The sequence below is a fragment of the Protopterus annectens genome, chromosome 5.part0 (assembly GCF_019279795.1).
Source record: "Protopterus annectens isolate FY-2018-M chromosome 5.part0, PAN1.0, whole genome shotgun sequence".
NCBI classification, from domain to species: Eukaryota; Metazoa; Chordata; order Ceratodontiformes; family Protopteridae; genus Protopterus; species Protopterus annectens.
The window spans coordinates 1,815,365,974-1,815,390,528 of record NC_056735.1 but is presented as its reverse complement, the minus strand read 5'-3'; positions in this window follow the sequence as shown (position 1 = coordinate 1,815,390,528).

The following is a 24,555-nucleotide window of genomic DNA, read 5'->3' as shown; positions in this document are numbered from 1 at the left end:
TTTGTAAGACATATGTGCATGCATACAGTATGTTAAAGGTGATTTGCATAGACATGTGTGTTCAGATGGGTATGACGTGTGACACTGAGCTGTCATGCTTTGTAACCCCAATCTGCACTGCATTGCCAGTATGTCAGCACACAGAATAGGTTTTATGAAAACCCTGACATAAGTAGGGGGCACAACTGTTTTCATTTATCAACAGTCTGTGCAGTTGTCAGCTCTATATGATATTGTAGGCCTCCCATACATCAAGCAGCATGTATTTGTTTGTGTACTGGTTTGTTGTCTGCGTCAGAGGCCCAAGTGCACTGTGGTTTTTCCCAGTATATATATGAGTAGTGTGTCACTGGCAATCAGGATATGTTTGTAAAAACACTGCTTGTTCTCCAGACCTCAGTTGGCCTACTGTTGTAATGCACTATGCTGTAGTTGCCAATGTCCAGGGTACAATACTTGGCAGTGGTTTCCCTAATGTTACATCACTGCACTGCATGATATATTTAGACAAAATACATTAATTCCCCAGAGCTGAGTTGATGTACTGGTGTGCTTCTCTGACTGTGGTTCAGAAGGTCCTGGGTTCAATAACTGGCAGTGGTGTCTTTTTTTCCCTAATGTTACATGCCTTTACTGCATGATATTTTTACAAAAGCAGTACAATTTCCCCATAGCTGATTTGGTCTAGTAGTGTATTTTTCTAATTTTAGTGCACAGGATCCAGGGTTCAATACTTGTCAGTGGTGTCTTTTTTTCCTTAGTGTTACATGACTGTACTGCATGATATATTTACAAAAACAGTGCTAGCTTCTGCAGAGCTAATTTGGTGTGGTGGTTAGTTGCTCTAACTTTAGTGCACAGAGTCCTCTGTTCATGACTTGCCCAGGCTGTTTCTTTTGTTGCTGGGCAGAACACTGTCTGAATCAGATAGAGTGATTAAAGCAGTTTTAAGCTGTTTTAAGTGGATTTGCATGATGCGCCGTGATCCGCTTAGCTTTGCTTAGCATCACTTATCCCCGCTTAAACCCGTGCTATTTCCAAAAAAGAAAAAAGGGGTGATTGGAAAGTGGTGAAATAGGGGCAAGCAGGGGGAAAGACATTATGAAAGGCAGCTAGAGATGTGCAGGATGGGTGTAGGAAAGGACAATAGCTCTCCGTTTCTTGTGCAGCAACAGCTGTGCATGATGTGGACAATTTGGAATTTAGAGCCTCATGCCCCACATGGAGAGGTGTGGGCAACATACATTTGTCGATTAACTCATGGGAAAATTGATTAATATCAGTGTATGTGGGTGTGAAATGGAGAGCTCTGTATAGGACGAAATTTGTTTCCGGGACAGTTGCCCTTTTTGTTTTTAAGGTGAGGGTGGGATGTTGAGAAAGGGTTATGGGTACATTTGATGAGGTAAGTTGGGTAGGAGAGGTTGCATTTGCAGACAGGCAAGACAGACAAGACAGTGGACAGGGGCAGTGTATGACACATAAGGGGTGTAAACATCTTGGATGGGGAGAGTGGTTGGGAATCAGAGGACCAAGTGCCCCCTGCCCCCAGATGGAAACAGTGGGACTGAGGTCCCCACACATGGGCTGTCACCACTGTACCTTCATGGCCTTGAAGGTGGCTTTGTTGGGGGCTGTGCACTGGGGCCAGCCTGCCCCCTTGAGGTGCACCACTCTGCCTCTATCTGGTACAGGTGGTCATCCAGATCCCACTGGATGACCCTGCGCACCATACCTCAGAACTGGTGTCAGGTGACAGGGTCCCCTCTGTGCCCATGCCTGGTGGGGGTGGGCCCTGTCCCCTGAGGCAGTTCTACCCAAGGATGGTGCAGGACCTGTGGAGGAGGCAGCTTGAGGTTAGCTCTCAGATGCACTGGGACCCAGTGCTATGGCCAGATGATGAGGGACAGGTGGATCCGATGAGATCGACCTACACACGCATACTATGGTGTTGAGGTTTGTCAAAGTGTATTGGTTAGTCATGAACAAAACATTTCAACATTAGTTATGACAGCATGCATTGGTATTCTAATTAACCAAGAACAATAGAACTGAATAGAGTTGCATAGCAAACGGAACACATGCATAAATGGGATGCAGTCATTACTGTAACAGCATGCCAGTAACAGTTGCAGCAACAGGCCAACAACAGTGGAATTTCAACAATGTATTGCAACCATTGAAATATATGACCAATAATACAACACAAGTCCCAACATTAGGTTTTGAGAACAACATACCCATAGTATATGAATAATAATTAATGATGCAGATAAGGGGTAGGGAGAGAGAAAAACATTCCATTAACAACTGTATAGGCTATATTTTTCACAACAGTACTGCTCAATACTGTACAAGTCTGCCCTTAGTTTACATCTACCTGTGCCCTATAGCTTCTGTGGCACATACATATATATTAAGCTGTCAACCTGGAATGGTATGGGCCAAGCTGTGAGAACTATAGGTACATAACTACAGGGGACTCATACATGTCAGGGCTATCTATATGACTAACAATGTGTACCCTGCACTGATGCTGTGTGAGTGAGCAACTGGCCTACTTCAACTGGATTTATATCTGTGTCCAAGTTCATTAGCAACAGTGACAGCATGACACTTGATAGACATGTAAATTGAAGAGTGCATGGTGTATATACCTGACTATCAGCATACATTCACAGACACACTAGGCATACACAAGTACATCTGTACACAGTTTATTACTATACCCTTCATACAACTAATACAAGCATGTCTTTACCTGTAAACCTGTGAAGAAAATATATGTTAACACTAAATGACTGTTTCTGAAAATAGCCAGGACTACTTGTCTGTAACTATAAATACATCTTAGTACCAGTCCCAGGATTCAAACTATGAACAACATATTTATTTCTTATGGCACTGAGCTACTGGGCCACTGTTGTTGGCTGCTTGACTGATTTGTGCCTAAAAGTCATTTGGATACAAAGTCTGACCTGGTAATATAAGCTGAGTGTAGCAGATGCCTGCAGTGACAGTTGAACATACATGTATGAGATTCATACATGACAGAGATATTTGGTAAACTGTGTATTAATACTTTGAATACAGATGTACACATTTAACCCCAATGGATTTGAATATGTATAATCTGTACAGACCATAGCATGGTGCTGGGTTGCATACCTCACCCATATACAGTTGCACATCATATATTTGCAGTCTCCACGTATTACAGTCTCATACTTGCCTGCATCAATGTACCTATATTCAGGAATATGTATAGCTGAATTGCAAAGGATAACACGAGACAATCCTAAAGGGAACACACCGTAATACATTACACATTACTATTCAAGGTTCAGATCTTAGTGCAGAACATATATTAAATTGCATTGTATCTTGTTTTATAGCTCCAAATCTACACTTTAGCATAACAGTTCTTTATCAGCCAAACTTCACTCAATTCATGTTACCATAGCCATATTTCCTGTGGAGCACCTGTACAATTGTATTTCTTCAACAACAAATCAAAATAAACACAACAGTTGCTGGAATAACTTTATTGAGGGTGGTATGACACAGTGGTTTATTACATTCAAAATTCTGACTGCAGTTGTATTGCCTTTCCTGTAGATGATGAATGAATGTAATTTATTACCATCACAGTTTCAGTCACAGTGTACTTTATTACAAGATCCTGGGTATTAATATAGTATATACTTATGTCATTCCTACACAGTATTACTACAGTATTAGCTTTCTTTCATCAACAATAGCTTGTTTGATATATTCATCTGTTTTGCACAGTACCTGGCATTACTCACTTATATCAATGTGGGTCTAAGAACACATTTATTGCAGTACAGTCAGAACACACTTTACCTACTGGCAGTAAATAATGTACTCTTTCTTATTTATTGTAGTATATATTGCAAGATAAATCTGTACACACTACACTGTCGATGCATCCTCACTAGGTGCCCTGTGTGGGTCTCTACTTTGTGAGTCCTCTCTTCTGCATCTGTGGGAAGGGAAACACATCATTATGCATACCTGTTTAACACATATTTATAAAATTTGATAAAGCAATGGTTCATATACTTACAAAACTACTGGGACATTCCCATCCTGAGCATCTTGTATCCATTGGTCCAAGAGTGCCCCCTTCCTCTGCTTTAGGTAGTCATAATGATGATGCATCTGCTCACCAGTGTGGGGGATTCTAGTGGCATTGGTGAGGTCATGTGCCAGATGGTCCCAGGCCTCAGACTTGTATTCAGAGCCCTAGTACTGCTCCTGCAACAGTCTGTCATCATGTGTTGAACAAGAAGCCCAGCCATGACCCTGGACTCCAGCATTCCCCAGCACTGTGTCAAAAAGTGCTCTCCCTCTCCAGCTCTTCCCATAGTTCCTGTATGGGTCAAACACCAACAGGTTCTGTCTGTTTTCCCACCTGTGTAGCTTACATAAGGCTATTTTCTTGTCCTTTGCCACTACTGGACCATTTTTAAAAATGCTAAGCAAAGCTCAGCAGTGCGAAAACCTGCTAAGCTGAGTTGAACTGTGCTTAAAGTGGCAAATGCTTAGCAGTGCTTAGTAGTGCACAAATCTGCTTAGTTCAGCTGAGGACTTCTTAGAATGGGACTGCTTAGCAATGCTCAAACTGGCTAAGCGGAGCTAAGCCTTGCTAAGTATCACTCAGACAGGTCCTGTTTAAGCACTGCTTAGCTTAGCTTAGCAGTGCTTAGGAAGATTTAGGTAGGTGCAAACAAGAGTTCTATATGATAACATAAATATATATTGTCATTAATTACTCATTATTGATACTTTATTATTAAGTGTTTGCATTTCACTTTAATTACAGTACCTTGGTGTGTGACTGAACTGTACTGGACAGTTGTGTTTAACTGAAGCTTTTCACCTCATATCTTCACTGACACATTTGATTCTGGACCATCTGCACTAACCTAGTTGACAAATATCAATTACTAGGGCAATAAAACAAAATAGAAATAGAAATAGAAATGCTTTCCAATGTAAAAGCTGAAAGGCCTATCTTGGTATTCAAACCAAGGACTTACTGCACATAAAGCCATGACTCTAACCATTCAGCTAACTCACCTATGAGATTTCAGCTATGCATTTCTATATAGCTTTTCATTAGGTTTAAGCAGTGCTGACCAACGCACTTTACAAATGTGCTCAGCTATGCTTAAACTTGAAAAAAAGAAAAAAAACAAAAAATAAACATAACAGGAAAAATCACATTGGGACATTTAATTTCTGTGCCATACGGCACTCTGACAGTACAGGGGGTATGTTACAGACACTGTAATACCCCCCCTTGTGTAAAGTACATAAATAAATATATAAATAAGTGTCCAAGGACACTTTCTTTCATGTTTTAGTGCTGTACGGCACTAAAACAGTGCAGGGGGTGTGTTACACATCTGCGGGCACTGTAACACAGACCCTAGCACTGATTCAGTAACCATGTACATGGCTCTCCCTCAGTAGCTTGCCTTCATTAATATGCAAGGCGTGCTGCTGAGGGGGAACTGTGGACATGGCCACCATACACTCTGTGTAGGAATTACACTATTCCTACATGGAGTTTATTAAATCCGGGGGTGACTGTTATCATTGTTCTGAATTTGCTGTGTGCTCATTCTATATATAACATTTTAATTATTAAGAATATGATGCACTTTCATCTCTCTGAGCTTAGGGCCTAGCTGAAAGTAGCTGAAAATGGTCAATAGACCAAACCACTTACCCAGTGAACAAACACTAATTAAATAAAACAAACAAACATATTAAATTTTGCTTGTCTTACTCACCTTTTCAGCTCTATCTATTTCCAACATTCTATTCTCCCTGTCCTAGGCAATATTCTGGAAAAATTATTTTATTTGCAAGTCATTCAATGCAACAACCCATACCACCTTTTTTTCTCAAAAGCAGCATTGCATTTGGTCTAGTTGCAATACATCCATAACTATCTGGACACTCAGGGACAATATTCTTCTTGGAATGGACAAAGGCCTAATTACTGGAATGATTTTTATTGACCTCATCAGAGCCTGTGATCTGGTTAATTGCTCAGTTCTCTTATATCATCTCACTGTAATTGGAATTAATGTTGACACCGAGGCTTGGTTCATAAGCTACCTCTCTAATTGCCACTTCTTAGTTAATTTCAACTCATCAACCTCTACATCACTCCCTCTGCAGGAAGGTGTTCATCTAGGATCTATTTGAGCACCCCTCCTTTTCTATCTACATTAACAAACTTCCTTTTGATGTACCCCTATCTTTCTCCCCTACTTTATGCTGATGATGTGGTCCTTTTCTACTCCAACTATTCTGTCTCATCTCTTGCACTTGAACTTAAGGCTGATTTCCATGCCATTATTCAGTGGGTCAATGACAAACAACTATTAAACAATTATTACTAAAGTCCTCTAACACAACTGCATTTTATTCTGCCTCAAAAACGTATGAAAATCATTTATGAAGAGTCATATTGATCCTTTCTTAACCTTCACATCTCTTTCTCCACTCACAAATAATTTTCTTTATATTTTACTTTAAATGTGACTCACTACTCTTCCCATGACTGATAAAAAGGCCTCAAATTGCCATGTGATATCCACAGTTCTGAAAATACCTGCTGAATTTTTGCATAAAGTCTTATGCCCTTACACATTCAAATTTCATATCTTGTTCTCACTATGTAAACATATTTTTGATTTTTTTAAGGAAAAAAGCTGAACCACAAACCTCAATAATTTACATTATAACAAGTCATGTTTTTTCAGAAAAACTCCACTGTAGCTTCCAGCATCTCTTAAGCTGCAGCATAACTTGCCTGAAAACTGGGAGCTTCGAATCCAGAAGTCTGAGCCATGCATGGAGTTACAGAATAGCCAGGAAATGTGCAGTGTAGAGCATTACTATGATGGATGAGAACACTTTAAAGATATGTAATACACTTAACTTCAAAACAAGGAGAAAGATAAGTCAACAGTAATGAGATGAGTATGTAGCAAACTGAAGAAAAATCTTGCAATTTGAAGGCACGTTATTTTTGAAAGGAATCAATAGGCTGAAGAAACTCACGATATGTGACTGAAATGAAGAAAGAGCAAAGGACTGAAAATCAATATAATTGTCCATTTCCCTGAAAATGTAATGTATTGCCTGTGGTATTAAGAATGACCAGATAAGAGGAAGGCTGTGGGCAGAATCAGAACTGACACATGAAGCAGGACTGGGTGTGTGCAGAATGAGGGAAATTACACGCACATTTGAAAGGCTTGCTGTAGGTCTGAAATCATGCAATTGTTAAAGTTGTCATTGATGGTAGATATGAAAACAAAGCTAAAATGTCATAAAACCAAACCACAAATGATCAAACTAAAATCACAAAGGGTTGAAAAAAAACATCTTTTTTCACAGGGTTTTTTTCTGCCACATTTGTTATATGTCATACTCTGACATTTATGTGCAAAGTATTAAAACAGTGTAACCTAAAATTATTTTTATTATTTTATTTGCAGTTGGTTAACCAGGATAGTCCATTGGGCCAATGAAAACCTGTTTTCAATGGAGTCATGGGAAGAAAATCTTCATGACAAAACAAAGATTACAGCAGTTTACAAATTAAATGTTTGGTTACAAGACACAACAAAGTTTCAGCAGTTACAATTACATTTTTAGGTTACATTTAGTAGAAGACAAAACATTGCATTAGTAAATATAAAGTTTATTGAAATGGAATAGTATAATTTGAGAATTTAAGAAGTTATTTAAATTGGCTTAGCATTTGCTAGATGCAAATATGAAGTTAGTGTCTGGGATATATGAGATAGTTGCCTATAGGAAGTGGAGAAGATGCAAATATGAAGTTAGTGTCTGGGATATATGAGATAGTTGCTTATAGGATGTGGAGAATAGGCTATGTGGGGTGGGAGCAGGAGCATTCTCCACTTGAATGTTAGATGTGAGTGAAGTGATTTTTTAAAGGAAGGGAGGTTGGCAGTAGTATGGATGGAGGAAGGGAGGGAGTTTCATAAGTGTGCTAATACAAAGGACAGGAGGTTTTGACCTGGGGGGCAAATGGGTCTGTATAGTTCTATTAGGTTTTGGTTGTTAGATCTTAGGAGTCTTTCTGGGTGGTACATTTTAAAGGAAGAGGAAAGGGAAGGACAGAGGGAGGGGTGAAAAATGAGTTTGTGTGCATAAGTAAGCTGAGGATAGGTGAGATAGTTGGGAAGTTCGAGCCAGTTTAGTTTGTGGAGAGATGCACAGTGATGGGTTGAAGATTTGTGGCTAGTGACAAATTTGGCAATTTTGTTATAACAAGAGGAGAGTTTTGTCTTGAGAGATGAATGTAGGTTTGTTAGGAGAGGGGCACCATAATGGAGGGAAGGAATGAGGAATGTAGTAGAGAGAGTGAGCTTAGTAGATGTAGTGAGGAATCGGTTATGTCGGTAGAGCATGCCAAGTTTTTGGTGTGTTTTTTTATGTTTAGTTGTAGATGGGAACTGAATTTAAGCTGGTCATCAATTTGGACCCCTAATAGTTTGCTTTCAGATACCAGTTCAAAAGGTGTGTTGTTCTGGCTGGTGATGGAGAATATGTTTCCATCAATGGTGTTGGTTTTAGACGGGGTAAATACCATGAGTTTGGTTTTTGACGCATTGAGTGCTAGATGATTGTCTTTCATCCACTGTTCTGTGGTAGAGAAGGTGTCTTGAGTAAGCTTTAAGAGAGTGGGGATGGATGTGACAGCACAGATTATTGTTGAATCATCTGCATATTGAATAAGGTTAGCATAAGGGATTGAGCGGAAGAAATCATTTATGAATATATTGAAGTGGAGGGGACCCAATATGGAACCCTGGGGGACACCAGAGGGGGTGATACAGAAAGAGGAGATGGCTTTTTTCACTTGACAGCTTGTTGCCTGTTAGAGAGATAGTGGGTGAACCAATTGAGAGAGGAAATGGATAGGTTTAGGTTAGATAGTTTAGTAAGGAGAAGGTTGTGAGAGAGAGTATCGAAGGCCTTAGAGAGGTCAAGATACAATATAGCCAGAATCTCTGGCTTTATTCACAGTTTCCAGAAAGGATAGGAGGGCAGTCATAGTACTGTGACTGGGTCTGAATCCGTGTTGGGTGGGAGTTAATAAGTTGTTATGTAAGAGATGGGGGAGGAGTTGAAGATGGATACATTTTTCTAGGAGTTTTGAGATGGGAGAGAGGATGGCGATGGGATGGAAGTTAGCAATATTGTTATTATTGCCTCCTTTGTGCAAGGGAATGATGAAAGCCTTTTTCCAGAGTTGGGGTACAAAACCTTCTTGGATAGAGCGATTGATTAGGATGCTGATGGGGAAGGCAATGGCTTTGGCAGCTATGCTAAGGAAGGTTGAAGGAATGTTATCGGGGTCAATGGCATTGGTGCATGGTTTTAGCTTTTTCAATACTTTTTTATGGTAGAAGTAGGAGTGGGTTTTATGGAGAATGGTGGGGGTTGAGAAGATAGGGTATGGGAGAGTGAAGGTGAAGCGGGTGACAAGAGCGGAGATGCAGAAGTAGAGGGAGAAGTGTTGTTAGAGAAGGATGACGTTAGTTTGGAAATAGAGTCTATGAAGAAAGAGTTGAATTGGGAGGCCAGATCTATATCTAGTATATTTGGGTCAGGGCTTGGGTTTTCAGTTGTGCTGGGTTTTAGGAGGGTAGTGATGCCTTTCCAGAATTTTTGTAGATTGGTTTTATGGTTGTTTTGAAGTAAGGAGAAGTAATTCTGTCAGTCTACTGTGATAAGCTTTTTAACTCTGTTGCGGGGTGTTTTGAACTCAATAAGGGTGGTGGGAGTTTTGTTTCTTTGGTAACGTGCCCATGCTTTGTCCCTAAGGTGCATGGCAGTTAATGTGTTTTTGGTTAGCCAGGGGGCAGTTTTGTTTCTTATTCTTTTGGTTATTATGGGGGCATAACTATCTAGCATTTTTAGGAAAGTTGTGTTAAAGTGTGCAACAGCATTTTCCAGAGGTAGAGTTTTTAGAGGGTTCCAATTAAGTGATTTTAGGGAGTCAGAGAAGGTTTTGGGGTTGAAGGTTTTTAGTTAGCAAATGGTGATGTAATTATGAGTTACTTGTAAAGGAGAAGGAAGACATCTTGCAAAGATGAGAAGGTGGTCGATGAGGGAATCAGGAAGAGTCTCACTATCAGGGTAGTAGTGGGGATGAGAGACTAAGATCCAGTCTAGGGTGCTACCACTGGAGAAGTCTTTAGACAGCCTGGTAATGGAGTTGATGAGCTAAGAGTAATTATAAAGGCTGATATTTAGGGGATGTGTAGGGGACTGAATGGAGGACCAGTTAATGTTTGTGTCTCCCAGTATGATAGTTTTATTACTGATATTGCTAGAAAGCCAGGAGAGGATATCCTCAAGTACTGAGATATTGTCTCCAGGGGGAGTGTAAAGGGAGGCTATGCATATGTGTTTGTGTTTATTTAATTGAAATAGAGCTAGTATTAATTCTGCATTGGTGAAGTGGGGAATGGGTTTACTGCAGGGAGTAATGGATAGGGAGGATGAGTAGAGTAGAGCTACTCCGCCACCCTTTTTGTGTGCTCTGTCTTTTCTTATGATGGAGAAGTTAGGTGGTATTATTTCAGAATCTTTTATATGACGTTTTAACCAGGTGTCAGAGATAGCTAAGATGTCAGGTTTGTTGTGGAGAAGCCAAGCATGTAGGTTGGGAATTTTATTAGCTATGCTTTGGGCATTTAGAGAAGCTAGTAGGATGGATTTGGATGTAGAGCAAGGGGAGTTTGGGCTGGGGTTGGGGTGTATATGCTGAAGAGGTGTTTGGATTGCTTTGTTTCTAGGTTGTGTACTGTTAGCTTTGTGAGGGTTTTGGAGGTTAGTGGGGAGGTAGAGATTTTATAAGCAGTGATTAGTTTGTAGTGAAAGAATAGATGGTTATTAATGGGATAAAGACCAGGGGATATTGAGATAGATGAGTGTAGGTGTGTTGTAGGGAGTGAGTTGGTTGTATGAAGGAATGATGTGTGGGTTATGGTGTTGGGCTGAGTAAGGTATTGGATGCAAGTAAGGGCTAGGAGAGGTAATAGTTGAATTGAGAAGGCTGTATATTTTGTAGGCATGTTGAGGCTTTGCTAAAGTGGATATATGGTGTTGAGAAAGGTATAGGAGTAGGTATTGCCTTATTAAAAAGGAAGGGGAGGGTGGGGTGATAGATAGTATATAAGGGAGGGAGTAGGAAGTGGGTGGTGGTGAAAGGAGTGGAGAGATGAAGTAGGAGTGGTTAGGTGAGTATAAACAGAGAGCTAAAGGGGGTGGGTGGGAAATGGGGGTAGGGTAGGGGAGCGGAGTGAGCCTGTAGGGTGAACGGAGCAGAAAAAGCCGAAAGGAAGTGAGGACTCATGAAAAAAGTATCACCAGCTGAAACCTAAAGATGAATGAAGACGGGCTACAATTAATACTGAAAGATAAGTGTGGTTTAGACACTTTTCATACAGAGAAGAATCAGGAGTTTTAGCAAATAGAGTAAATGGGAGGTCTAGCTAGGTAAAAGAGGGGAGTAAGATTTAAGTAATTATTGTAATTCTGGTATAGGAATTACTACAGTTATATGGTGTTTGAACGTTTGGTGTGGAGAATGCTTCCACCTAGTGACAAGAGGGAAGGGCCTGTGTGCTCCAAAATAAAATAAAAATTCTACTAAGAGTATAGAGGGGAAAGAATAGCATTCAGGCTGCAGTAGGCTGCTGTCACTCACACAGAGGTCAGAGTAATAGTTACAGCTGCTTTATTAGGTTACAAGTTTTAGTTTAACACTACATACACTGCAATGTCCTTGTTGTAGTAGCGTTCAGTGGTGCCTAGGTAGCAGGCAGTTCAGGGTGTCGTCTTGTCTTAGCAGGGAGGAATTTTTCTTGGAGTTAAATGTAGGGAGGGAATACCCAAAATGGCAAACTGTAAAAAAAAAAAAAAGAGAGAGAAAGAGAATACAATTATGGAGATATGTTGCAGGAAAGAGGAGGTAAGGGAAAGTGGGGAAATAAGAAAAATCAGAGGCTAAAGGGTTGTACAGAGTGTGCTATAGGTAGTGGGGGGCCTAGCAGCAGATATAGGTATAGGTTATAGGAAGGAGATAAAGTGTTGCGAGGTAACAGTAGAAAAATATTGCAAGTAGGCAGCTGTGTACATAACAGTTTAGTCATTTAAATCACAATTGCACATTTCCCTCAGAGCCCCAGGGAGTTAAAATTACCCAAGGGTGTTAGAAAGGGAAGAGTTAGGCATATAACAAGATACTGCGCATATCAAAACACGTGCGTTCACAATAAACAAACAATAAAAGCAGAAGAGTTTGATTTGTAAATAGATGCAGCGTGTTTTAAGACATGAGCATTACAAAAATACAAACAGTTAATGCAGAAGAGTCAAACTTGTAAAATAGATACAGCGTGCATTAAAACACGTGTAACAAACAACAGTTAATGCAGAGACAGTTTTGCTAAATAGAAACAGTGTGTTGTAAAAATGTGCATGTTACAAAAAACAAACAGCTAATACAGCATAGTAGTACTTGGTAACGTCTTTTTGGTATTAAAGCACAAGTCATCAGGGATCCATTTAGGCTATATGAACAGAAGATAACAATCGCTGTACTTTCATAATAAGAACGCAATTCAGCTACCAGCTCCTGATGCTAATTATATGTGCAGATGGTTCAACATATTTCTGCAGCAGCTACAGTTAAGGTGAGCCATTCAAGCTACAAATATATTACGGATAGACTCTTTGCTAAACCAAGGAGTGTGAATATTCCTGTATTATTGAAACCAGTCCAGAACGTTTAAATACTTAACAATTAAAAAAGGAACGGTCGGTAATGCCGTCAGGCAGCCAGGAAGGCTACAGTGCAGATCGCTAACCAACTGCAAATAGAATAAAATAAATAATAATAAAATGTTGGTTTGCTGCCCCTTAACTTCAGTCATGGCTGAAAAGGATCTTTGGATCAGTTCACTTATCCAATTATCAAAGTTAATAACTGAATAAAAAATTTAAGTATATAAAGTCACACATTGTCTTTGAGTATTCAACTAATTGGAAACATGACAGGGGTTTTCCTTCAGTTCAGATGCTTTGGAACTTGTGTCATTTTGAACTGCAGAGAAAACATATTCATAAAAAAATGTGACATCTGTCTCATGTTATTACAAGATAGAGAGCAGTCAACACAGCAGAGTCCTTCATTCCATTCTGCTGAAGACATTTTATTAGTCAATCTGCAATGATTTGATTATTTTTTTGATAATTCTTCACAGTAAGGGCTGTAAAGTAGGGTGCAATGATGCTTGTTCACTATGAAAATATATATATATATATATATAGATATAAATATAAAATAAATAAACTACAGAATCATTGCCGGTGTGTGATTTCTGTTACTAAACCAACAATGACTCATTTTTTAATATTTGTCCACAGTAAGGTATATATATATATATATATATATATATATATATATATATATATATATATATATATATTTGAACAAGCAGGTCAGTGAGCAGCATATAGATGTACTAACACTGAAACACGCAATATTAACACATTGTGTGAATGCTCTGAGGATTACCCCAGAGTGGGCCAAACCAACACGTGTTTTTATGCAGGTGAGCAAATGCCTTGTACCCCCCCACCCCCGTGTAAGGCGTGTAGTCCCCACAACCCCTGCTAATATAGATACCAACTCTGAGATCATACAATCCCTGGAGAAAAAGAATATTCCCCTATCTAGGAATTCTCAATCTCTTGCACATGTTGACTATCTGTTTCTAATGTTGGCCAAACAGATGTTTATGTGAGTCCATTTAATGAGTAATTATATGTTTTTATTTATTTATTAAATTTGCATATTTTTGATTAGTTGTATTTATCCAGTTGTAAATGTCAGGAAGTAACTTGACTATCCATAGTAAAACATATGTGATGCTCTAAAACATAACTGAGATAAAGAAATGGAAACATGAGCAAAAGAAACTGCATATATTCATTTCAAATGAATCATAATCCTAGGCTTGGGAATGGCCATATACATTTAATATGTCCTCATTCATTCACTGAAGTGATTTTGCTAAGTGAGTTCATCATAGATGTTTTATAGCTCCACACCCCAAGACTAAATGCGTAGGTAAATCTTTCATATTTTGTGGGAGTTTATAAAACACAGCACTACTGGTTCTACAGCATATATGCAGACCATGCCTAAAGTGACATTTTTTTTACACAGTTGAGTAGCAGACTAAAGAATCTGGGACCATATGTAACAATCAGTCAGTTTTAGGCTACCACAACTAAACACCGGATTTTGTACTTTCTTATGCTTAAGGTAACTAGATGGCTTTGTTGCTAATTTACTCATCCATTTCTCTACCTGTTCTCTTGAATTCAGGATCTCATGGAGCATAGGTATAAATCCGAAATCACACACACACACCTGGTGGCATTGCTTGCTCACCTACATCATATATTTGGGATGTGATAGAAAAGCAGTGCAGTACTGAAACCCATGCAAAGAGAGTTCCCCATCTAACTAAATAGCCAATTCCTGTAAGTTAAAAACATTAATTTTTGCACCACTATGTTTCTCAAATTGGTAATATTTTTGCATGGAATAATTACCATGATAAGGAAATCTGGCATACTATCACAAGTAACAGAATGGGAATCTGAAACATGCCAGCTGTATCATCTTCAGCTTATAACTGTACAGCTACAGGCCACAGTTAATATATTCTGAAATATCTCCAAGAAATGTATCATGCATGGCACCTGAGTGCCCATTGCCTTTATGCTAATCAATGATGTAATGATATAAAATGATAAGCGGCTAGAAATTCTATTTCATTACTTACAGAATAAAGCAGGTAAGTTTAACTGAGGCTAAATAATAAGATATGTAATCCTAACATTTGATTATATGGATAGAATTGTTTGCACATCACTACATTTAAGAAAAATTTACATCTGTCTTCTAATTAATAAAATGCAACAAATCCTTCTACATTTTGTGTAGATGTCTCTAAGCTGATTTGTTGATTTGTAAATATACCTGTACCGTGTTTTATAAGTATGCCTTTGTATACAGGGCTTTGCAAAATTGCTAGCAATTTTAGCATTTTGTCAGACTTGTCATATTTTACACATATGCACATACACAAAAAATGCATATGTGTACACACACACACACACACACACACACACACACACACACACACACACACACACACACACACACACACCAGCAATCCCATGTTCAGAGGTAAAGACTCTTCTGAGCTCTTTAAAATAATTAAGAAAAAGGGAATGAAATGTCTTTCTTTACCTCAAATGTAACTTTTGATTTATAGTATTCTGGGTGGAGTACCTAACCCATAACTTGGTCAAAGATGCAAGTAACAAACAGGAATGAATTTTTTCTTTAAATGGGTATTTCTAATGCTCAAGTTACTATTGGATATTGGACAGAAGAAAAAAAATAAGAGAACAAAAAAAGTGAAAAGTCTGTCACACAGACATGGTTTTAAATCCAGAAACATAAGCATTTTGAGATTTTATAAAACCATATTATTCTACCAGAGAGGCAGACAATAGAAGGTATATGTCTGTTTCTGTGATAGGCTTAGGTTCGTGGTTAGGATTCACCTGTTTATTAATTTGATATTTATTTTATAACCTGATAAAATGGATCCTTGGGACTATGTAACAGTCATAGCCTAGTTGCAAATAAAAAAAGACAAGACAAGGTGGCAAACTAAAACAGCAGTGCCTGCTCTATGGTTTAGATGGATAAAACTCTGACTTTACCAACTGAATCAGGGCTAATTAACAACCCAGTTATTACAGTAGGTGGCTGGTGGAGATGTGAATGAGCATCTGATGGTATCCTACCCTTCTTGAGCAAAAGGAAGCAGACTAGTCCACTGGTGCACTGACCACAGCCTGGTCCACTGTTTTGCTGACTGGAGCCTGGTCCATTGTTTTACTGACCTTAGCCTGATTCACTGTTGTACTGACCATAAGTAAAGGTTAGGGAAGGAACATCAACCATAGCTCTCAACCTTCTGTCTCCAAAAGGTGGAACACAACCTCTCAGAATGTGGAACAAATGGGCAAAATGTGGAACATTTGCTTACATCTTCAGGTAATAAGGTCACAGAAAGGTTAAAATGTTTTATTTTATGCTTACTTAAAGTTATTTTGATGAATTAACATAACTTATTGTTACTTACTATGAATATTAGCTAAAAAGTTTTGCCAGTGAATGTATAATGGACTTTTTCAATATGGAACAATGTGGAACATCAACATTTTAAGACTTAAAATGAGGAACATTTCTCGTAATGCGGTACACTTGAGAAGTATGGCATCAACACAAAAGTTCAAGGACATGAGGACCGATTGCTTAAGCACTTTACAAGTATTGTAGGAATTTTTGTGCCAGTATTAGGGTTTAAGGATCAACATAAAGAATCAAGAGTTAGGTCAACAATGAGAAACTCTTGGTGGATGCCTGCAGAATGACATCAGTGTGACATCAGCATGATTGCCTCTTACAGACAAAGAACTTGTGCTTCATTGCTAAAAGAAAGACCAAATGGCTAATAGGTGTGAGTGACAAAAAGAGACAGAAAAAATAAATTAACAGCATCAGACGTTGTCATTTGTCACTCTTCCACTGAATTAGCTTTTCAATAATCTGATTTTCAGTGCTGGTACTTTCCATTTATGTGGGTGTGATGATAGCACATTTAATGTTAGGTTTATGACAAATTACGCTAGACCCATAAAACTAATGGTCTGCTTGATTTGTATCACAATGCTGACTTGATACAGTGTGCAAGTTCTTTTAAGGTTAAGAGTTAGTGGCAAGCTGGTCAGGATGATAAGACATTTGTTTTGTTTCATTTGTTTCCTGACCATGCTCTTAGGCTAGTTCACTGGGTTGTTGGCTATTCAGTCTTCTTTCTTCCTTCAGTTTTCCACATCTTAATATGCTCTTTTCCTGAACACCCTTAATCACCAATGGATAGTATTTTAAAATTGTGCATCACTGTTTTGTACAAATATCTTCAAAACAGAGTACGGTTCAAAGATCTCCACTCCACTCCAAATTCATGCTGTCTCATATTAGTACTTTTTGTTATAAGTGACTAGGTATTGAACCTCAGCATTGTTGGTAAGTATGCAGACTTTGTCAGTGTTGTTTACATTCTGATACTGTATCTTCAGGTGCCGCACATATGGTCTAAAGAAAGTTTATCTTACCATGCACGGTCACAATCTATATAAATTCCAGCAACTGAGAAATAACATACCCTGTGAAATCGCATGCACAAATTTTAGGTGACACTTGCTTTTTCTTTCGTCTAACTTTTTGATGGTCAAACTGGTTAAACCTTTGAATGTCTACTGTTTGAAATATAGCAGAAAACTGGAAATTCAACACTTGGATTGAATTTATACATCTTTTAGACACAATGCTGGAATTTATTTTTGGCAGTTTGGGCATCTGATATGTGAAGAAAAGCAGGCATTTAAGAAGCAGAGTTCAATGGTGTCATATTGTTTTTTTCTGTATTTAATGAAAAGCAGCTTTAAAATTGAATTTTGTTTAAAAATGTTTAGGAACTATGTTGTTGAACCACAAATATATATACTGTTTGCAGTCCTGAGGTGAAGTAGATTGGAAAGTTATGCAGACACTGTTACTGTAATTTGATATTAAACTATGGATTTCATAAAAACAATCCATATTATATTATATTATATTATATAATATATTATATAAATATATATATATATATTATATATTATATGTATATATATATATATATATATATATATATATATATATATATATATAATTATTTGTTACATGTTTCACGTCATTAATGCATTACTGTACAATGAACTGAAGGTTTCAAAGGTACCAGTTAGTTAATACTATAGCTTTGAACTAAACTAACAGTTTTGTGGGAAAATGTTGGTATTATGGTCATATAAAATTATACATAACTGAGTAGTGCAGAAAGGTTACTTTGTTACATTGACAGGATTCTAAACTGCATTTAAAATCTTTATACAAAGTGATTCTGAAATCCGTGAATTTTATGGGAGTGTCTTCATAGCACCTTGAAGAAGTCAGTCTATAGGTTCTGTCAACCAGATCTGCAGAAAGTCATGGTAACCTAGAATGGGCATAATATTAAGGAAATAAAGCAATACCAAGTTAGGACACTTTTAGTTTGTTTAGTATGTTTTTACTAGATAGGTAAACTGGTTCATCAACCCTTTCAGCCATGATTCAAGGTCAAAGAAAGTGGTACATGCATAACATAAGCATAAACATAAAAAGAAATGCATAGTTAGGGAAAAACGAGTCATGGCATTTAAGGCCTAAGCAGTAGTACAATAGCAATAAACATGGAGTGTTGTCAAGTACAAAAACACTGTCAAAAAAGAAGAGTTATATGCAAGAGTTATTTACATATATACAATAGATAGCACATCAGATAATACAGCAACACACAAGAATTCAGATATAAAGACATTAATATGTGCAGTACTGATGGCTTAAATCATTACCTGGTGGTAACCGTTACCATGGTAGTAGGTACAATGAGATACCTTAAGAAGATGGTCAAGATGTCAAGTACATCTTGTGTTTATACCGCTTTCCACCTAGTATGAAGTTTCTGAGTGTACTGTGAAATGTGTATGCTACGTGTACACAATCTGTATTCATGAACAGCCCTACCTCATTTGTGTGCTTTCTACTCACTCAGAAAGATTACACTAAGTGTACATGAAGTCTACACTTTGTGGTAACCTTTATGAATCCCCTCAGTATTTAAAGCTGCATGGAAATCAGTAGGAAAACTAAAATTAGGAGGAAGAAGGTGTGAGTTATGCTTGTGCTGTCTGTTTACTCAGAACGGTATAGTCTTAATGTATGCGTGTTAGACTTTATTAGCTCAGCCAAATACAACCTCTCCACTTTTTATTTGGTCTGTTCTGTCTAGAATGTTGCAATGATTTATTAATGAATATATGCTTCAGTGAAAGCAGTGTCCAATTCTACTTACTTTTGAAATCTCAGATACCATGGGTATCACCTCACCTCCCATTAATTCCCTTTACTGCAGTAATGGTAAGCTACCTGAATATTGTATTATCTATCTGTCCTTTGTTAACAGGAAAACTATGACTGGGCAGTCAGGGGAGGCTCAGAGAGAAAAGTTCCACAACAGATTCAAAAACATTTAAACAGTAGGTGATAAGTAATTATTTACAAGGGGAGAAAAGCACCACAAAAGATTAAATATTGTACAGTGAGTTGGAGAGAAAGGCCCCAAGAATTGGCACAACAGCATTTTATAATATCTGCTAAGTTGTTATTTACAAGGAGAGAAAAAACCCACAACAGATAAACCTCTTTATAATAGATTTGGGTGACCCTTATAAATAAGAGGATAGGAGCCCCTCAAAGCAGTTTTAAGTAAATTAACAGAATATCTCTAGGAGAACTTGTGATTGAGAATACAATGACTACTGCAAGTAGCAAGACACTTTGCAGAAGTGGATAGCCTATGTCAAATAAAGTAATACTAGTGATCCAAAATACTGATTCTGATGCCAAAAGTGAAGGGTGTAGCAGAATGAAATGGGAAGGAGGTAATGTGCAGGAGGGGAAAGGACATGGAGAGAGAGAGAGAGAGAGAGAGAGAGAGAGAGAGCTGACTAGTATAAGAGAGATGAAAATGCTTTGCAAGGGCATTCGAGAGGAAATAAATAGTGTCAACTAGTAAGATGAAGAGGTAGAAGAGCAAACATTAGTACAATGGTATCATTAAAGTGAAAAGTACTTTGATGTTAGGCCATTACTACATGTTAAGATATGGAAGTGTTAGTGATTCAGTTAGTAGTAGTCTTCTTTTGGCTTTTCCTGGTTAGGGGTCGCCACAGCGGAACTCTGGTCCGCTAATGATTGGCAGTAGATTTTTACGTATTGGCTTGCCTGGCCTAACGCACAACCTTCAATGAAGGAATTCAGTTAGTGAAAGGCATAATCTTACTAAGTAGGTAGTCATGCATCAGTTAGTGCAATGACAGTGCCAGGTGTCAGATAGATATATAATTTTTAGATTAGTATTGAAATTGGAATGGTTGTTTGTATGTTTAAGGGATAAGAGGAAAGAGTTCCAGGAGTGGACTAAATAGAAAAAAGTTCATGTGGTTTGTAGATAGTAAGGAGCATTTTATTTTCAAATTCAAGTGACCTACTAAGGATGTATACATGCAATACATCTTGCAGAGCTTTGGTTTATATATTAGTTTGTGGACTAGGAGTATTTGGATGTAAGTGAGTTGCTTGGGTAATTCAAGCCAACCAAACTGTTTTAGGACTAAGCAGTAATGGCTTATGTTTGGTAAATTAGTGTCAAATTTGTCTGTTTTACTGTAGCACTGGCTTAGTTTATTTTGGATGGAATCTTGAAAATTAAACAGTACCAGGGAGCCATATAGTAAAGTGGGACATAGGGATGTAAAGGCCAAGAGTTTCCTGGGTGAATCAGTTTAAGCAGTTTTTTTTATTTGTTCTACAGAATGTCCCTAAATTTGGTGATTTTTTTGATAACCTGTTGTACATGTAAATCAAATTTCAGATTATCAGCAATTGTCATACCTAGTAGTTTAGTATGGGGGGGTGACTTATACAGAGGTATTATCAGAGGCAGTTATCGAGAAGTTTTGCTTGAGGTATGTAAAGGCTTTTGGGGAAGAATAATAGCTGCTTTGTTGTTTTTCTTTTTGATTGATTAGAAGTGGAGAGTTATTGGGCCAGCTTTGAAATGATGAAAATGACTGTTGGGTGATGTGTTGTAGGGTAATTCGATTACTGGCAGTACAGATTAAAGTGGAGTCATCTGCCCATTTTATGAGGAATGCTTGACATTTGGCAGAGTGTAGGTTGTTGGAAAATATATAAAGCAGTGGCTCTTGCATGGAACCTTGGGGAATGCCTGTTTTGCTGAACTGGAAGGAAGAGTAGGAATTAATCCATTTAACAAACTGGAGTGTATTGGAAATGTATTTGGAGAACCAGTTGGTGGAGGTGTTTGAGAGGCAAAGTGAAGAGAGTTATTTTAGAAGTAGGCTATGGGAAATAATACTGAAGGCCTTGGGCTAATCCAGAAACATGTCAGAAACCAATTGGCCTTTGTCTCTGGCTAGATTAATGGTGTTAATGAAGTTAAGTAGAGTTGTGGTAGTGTTATACCCTGGCCTAAAACCATGTTAGGTGTGGGTAAGGAGGTTGTTTGTTTGTAAATGTGCCATTAATTGATTATGAATGCATTTTTCAAAGATTTTTGAAAGATGATAGTGAATGGCAATGGGTCTAAAGCTGGATATATCACTGAAGTTACCTCCCTTGTGAATTGGGTTGATGTGAGATTTTTTTCCATATGCAGGGACATGTGATTCCTGAATAGACCTATGAGAATGGATACTGGAAAGGAAATTGAGCTGGCTTATGTTTTTAGGAACTCACTAGGTATTTCATCTAGAGCTAGTGTACTTTAATTTGTTTCAGGTATTTCTTGACTGTTGTGGTTGAGACTGGTTGAAAGGAGAAAGAGTGAATATTAGTGGAAATAGGAGGTGAGACTGAGTGGGATGCAGTCAGATTATTAGAGGATGTTGATTTATTTTGAGTTTGGTTGAGAAGTAGTTAAGTTATGCCAGATATAAAGTGATCATTGAAAGTATTAATTGTTTCTTTTGGTGAGCTATGGGGGTTTGGGGTTGGTTGTCCAACCAAGGCATAATATTTCAGAAATGGTCACTCAAAAGTATCTAGAATTTTAGTAGCATCAGTTCAGTAAATTTGAGTAATAAAGTTTCTCATCAATTTTAATTTGGCATTTGATTTCATTTTGTATGTATTTATGTTGTTGAAGATTGTTTTCTGTTTTATTATTGAGTCATGCCTTCCATGCTTTAGCTATATTCCTCATTAATTTCCTGGTGGTAGGAGTCAAGGAGCAGCATTGTTTTGCACTCATTTTAGCCTAAAGGAGGCCATCTTATTTAGTAGGTCCATAAATAAGTTATTAACTTAGTCAATAGTATCATCCAGGGGCAAGATTTTTACGATCTTCCAGTTGTGACATTGCAGTGAGGTGTTAAACAGTTCTGGGTCAAAACTGTTCATGCTGTGACAGGATTTATATTTGTGTTTCCTGGGAGATCTATGGCATTCTGTTGTGGCATATATGGACAGACAGTCACTAAGTGTACTTGCTAAGATATCATGTGAGCTTATATTGTATGGGTGATGTGTTAATTACCAGTCCAGGGTAGTAGTTTTACCAGTTTTCAAGTTGATTCTGCTAGAATAAGTGATACGTTGGGAGAAACTGTATAAGGTTTATATTAGAAATGGTTTTCTCAGCCTAAAGGGGCCATATTATTTAGTCAGTGTTAACATCACCAAGTATAATTGTCTCTCTGTGTATGTTGTGTGATAACCAGGATAGGATGTCCTCCACTGTGCTGTTATTGCCTCCAGGTGGGATATAAAGAGCTGCCATACATATCAGTTTGTGGGCGTTTAGTCTCAGGTTACTTAGAAATTGTTTGGCATTCTGGAAGGTGGATATAGATGGGAAAGGTGACAGGTTTATGTTACTGTGGTATATTATTGCCCCTCCTCTTGTTTTTTATTAATCTATCAGCTCTATGGATGTTACAGTCAGGAGAGAGTATTTCTGTGTTATTAATATTAGGTTTTAGCCAAGATTCTGTTCTTGCTATTATGTCAGAGGAGTGATATTTTATCCATGCATGTAGTTCTGGAATTTTGCTTACAATGCTTCTGAGGTTCATGTGGAATATATGGAGATTTGTTTGTTATTTCTTATTTTGTGGGGAGAGAACCATCAGTTATCAGGCAGGGTTGATTATTTATTTGTGAGATAACTTGTTGCCTGAGACAGTCCAGGATTGGGGTGAATGTCATCACTTGTTAGTAGTAGATTCAGTAGTTCACTTGTGTAGCTGCGTTGTTTTAGTTTTTGTGGAACAGCTGGTGATAGTACTTTTGAACCTTTTTTGGAGGTATGGAATAATTGAGGTTTAATGAGGTTTGAGTAGTGATTTTTTTAAATAAGTGGGGCCTGTAATGAACTGGGTGATTGCAGAGTTTACATTGTAATCATTTTGGTAATAGGTAAAGCAATCGGAGAGTTTTGTTTGATAAGATGCAAAGTAGGTTAATAAAAAAAGTATGAAGAATTTTAGAGTGAGACACTTAATTGTGGTGGAGAGGGTGAGTTTAGCATATGGAGTATTATATAACAGATCATATTTATATGATGAGAGTAAAGTACTGCTATTGTCAATTATAGTAATAAAGAGATGTAAGAGGCTGTTATTGGCTGATTACATTTTGGTAGGAAGTTGTGGATTGTAGCATTATTTTTTGGGTGAGACAAGGCCAAGGTGTTTGTCAGTTCTACTAATTTTGGTTAGTTAGGTTTTGGCAGGATAATGCTGCTGTGGATTGGTAGCACTATTGTGTGGGTGGTGCCAAGGTAAGAATTCATGTAGAGGGGTGGGTGGGAATTTATGGTGGGGCAGGGGAGTGGAGTGAGCCCGAGTGCACTGATGGAGAATGGAGTGGGTCATACCTTGCAATATTTTAGTTTGATAACAATAAGAGACTCCTGCAGGTATGGCATGTGCACGGCCCTAAAATCCCAAACATCCACAAAAAAACAATAGGCCGGTACACACAGGCATAGGGTGCCTAAAATAAATATATTTTATTTAAGCATGAATTAGGCAAAACAGACCGGTTTTGGCCCAAAAGTTATTAAGCCTTCCTCAGTGTAAAAATTCAGGCAACAAAGCCAAGCCTAATATACATAGAAATCATCACATGATGCAACAAAAGTCCCCCTAATTGGTTGGCTATAGATGCTCATTTAGACCCGGGGGAAATAATCCCCCAGCTTAATGATCCACATTTTTTTTCTTTCTTATGCAATATATCATGCCAACCAATTTTATTATCCCAGTCCCCACTTATCCTAGCAATAATAGTGAACCTGAAAGATGCTGTAGTGTGGGTCAGAGAATGTTTCAATAATGCATTACTAGGTTTTTTTATCTGATATCACTAAGATGTTCAAATATCCTTATCCTGACTGGTCAGGAAGTTTGTCCTATATAGAAAGTGAAACATGTACAGGTAGCCAGGCAAATAACCCAATCGGTTCCACAATTGGCCAGAAACCTGATATCAAAAGCCAGCCCAGTATTCTTGCTAGTAAACTGTTTGGACCTAGCCACCCTAACATAATGAACACAATGACCACATGGATAACACCCCTGCAACAAATCCCCTGTTAGAGTGGTTTGTGATGGTTCTCCCAAAATTAAACCTTGTTT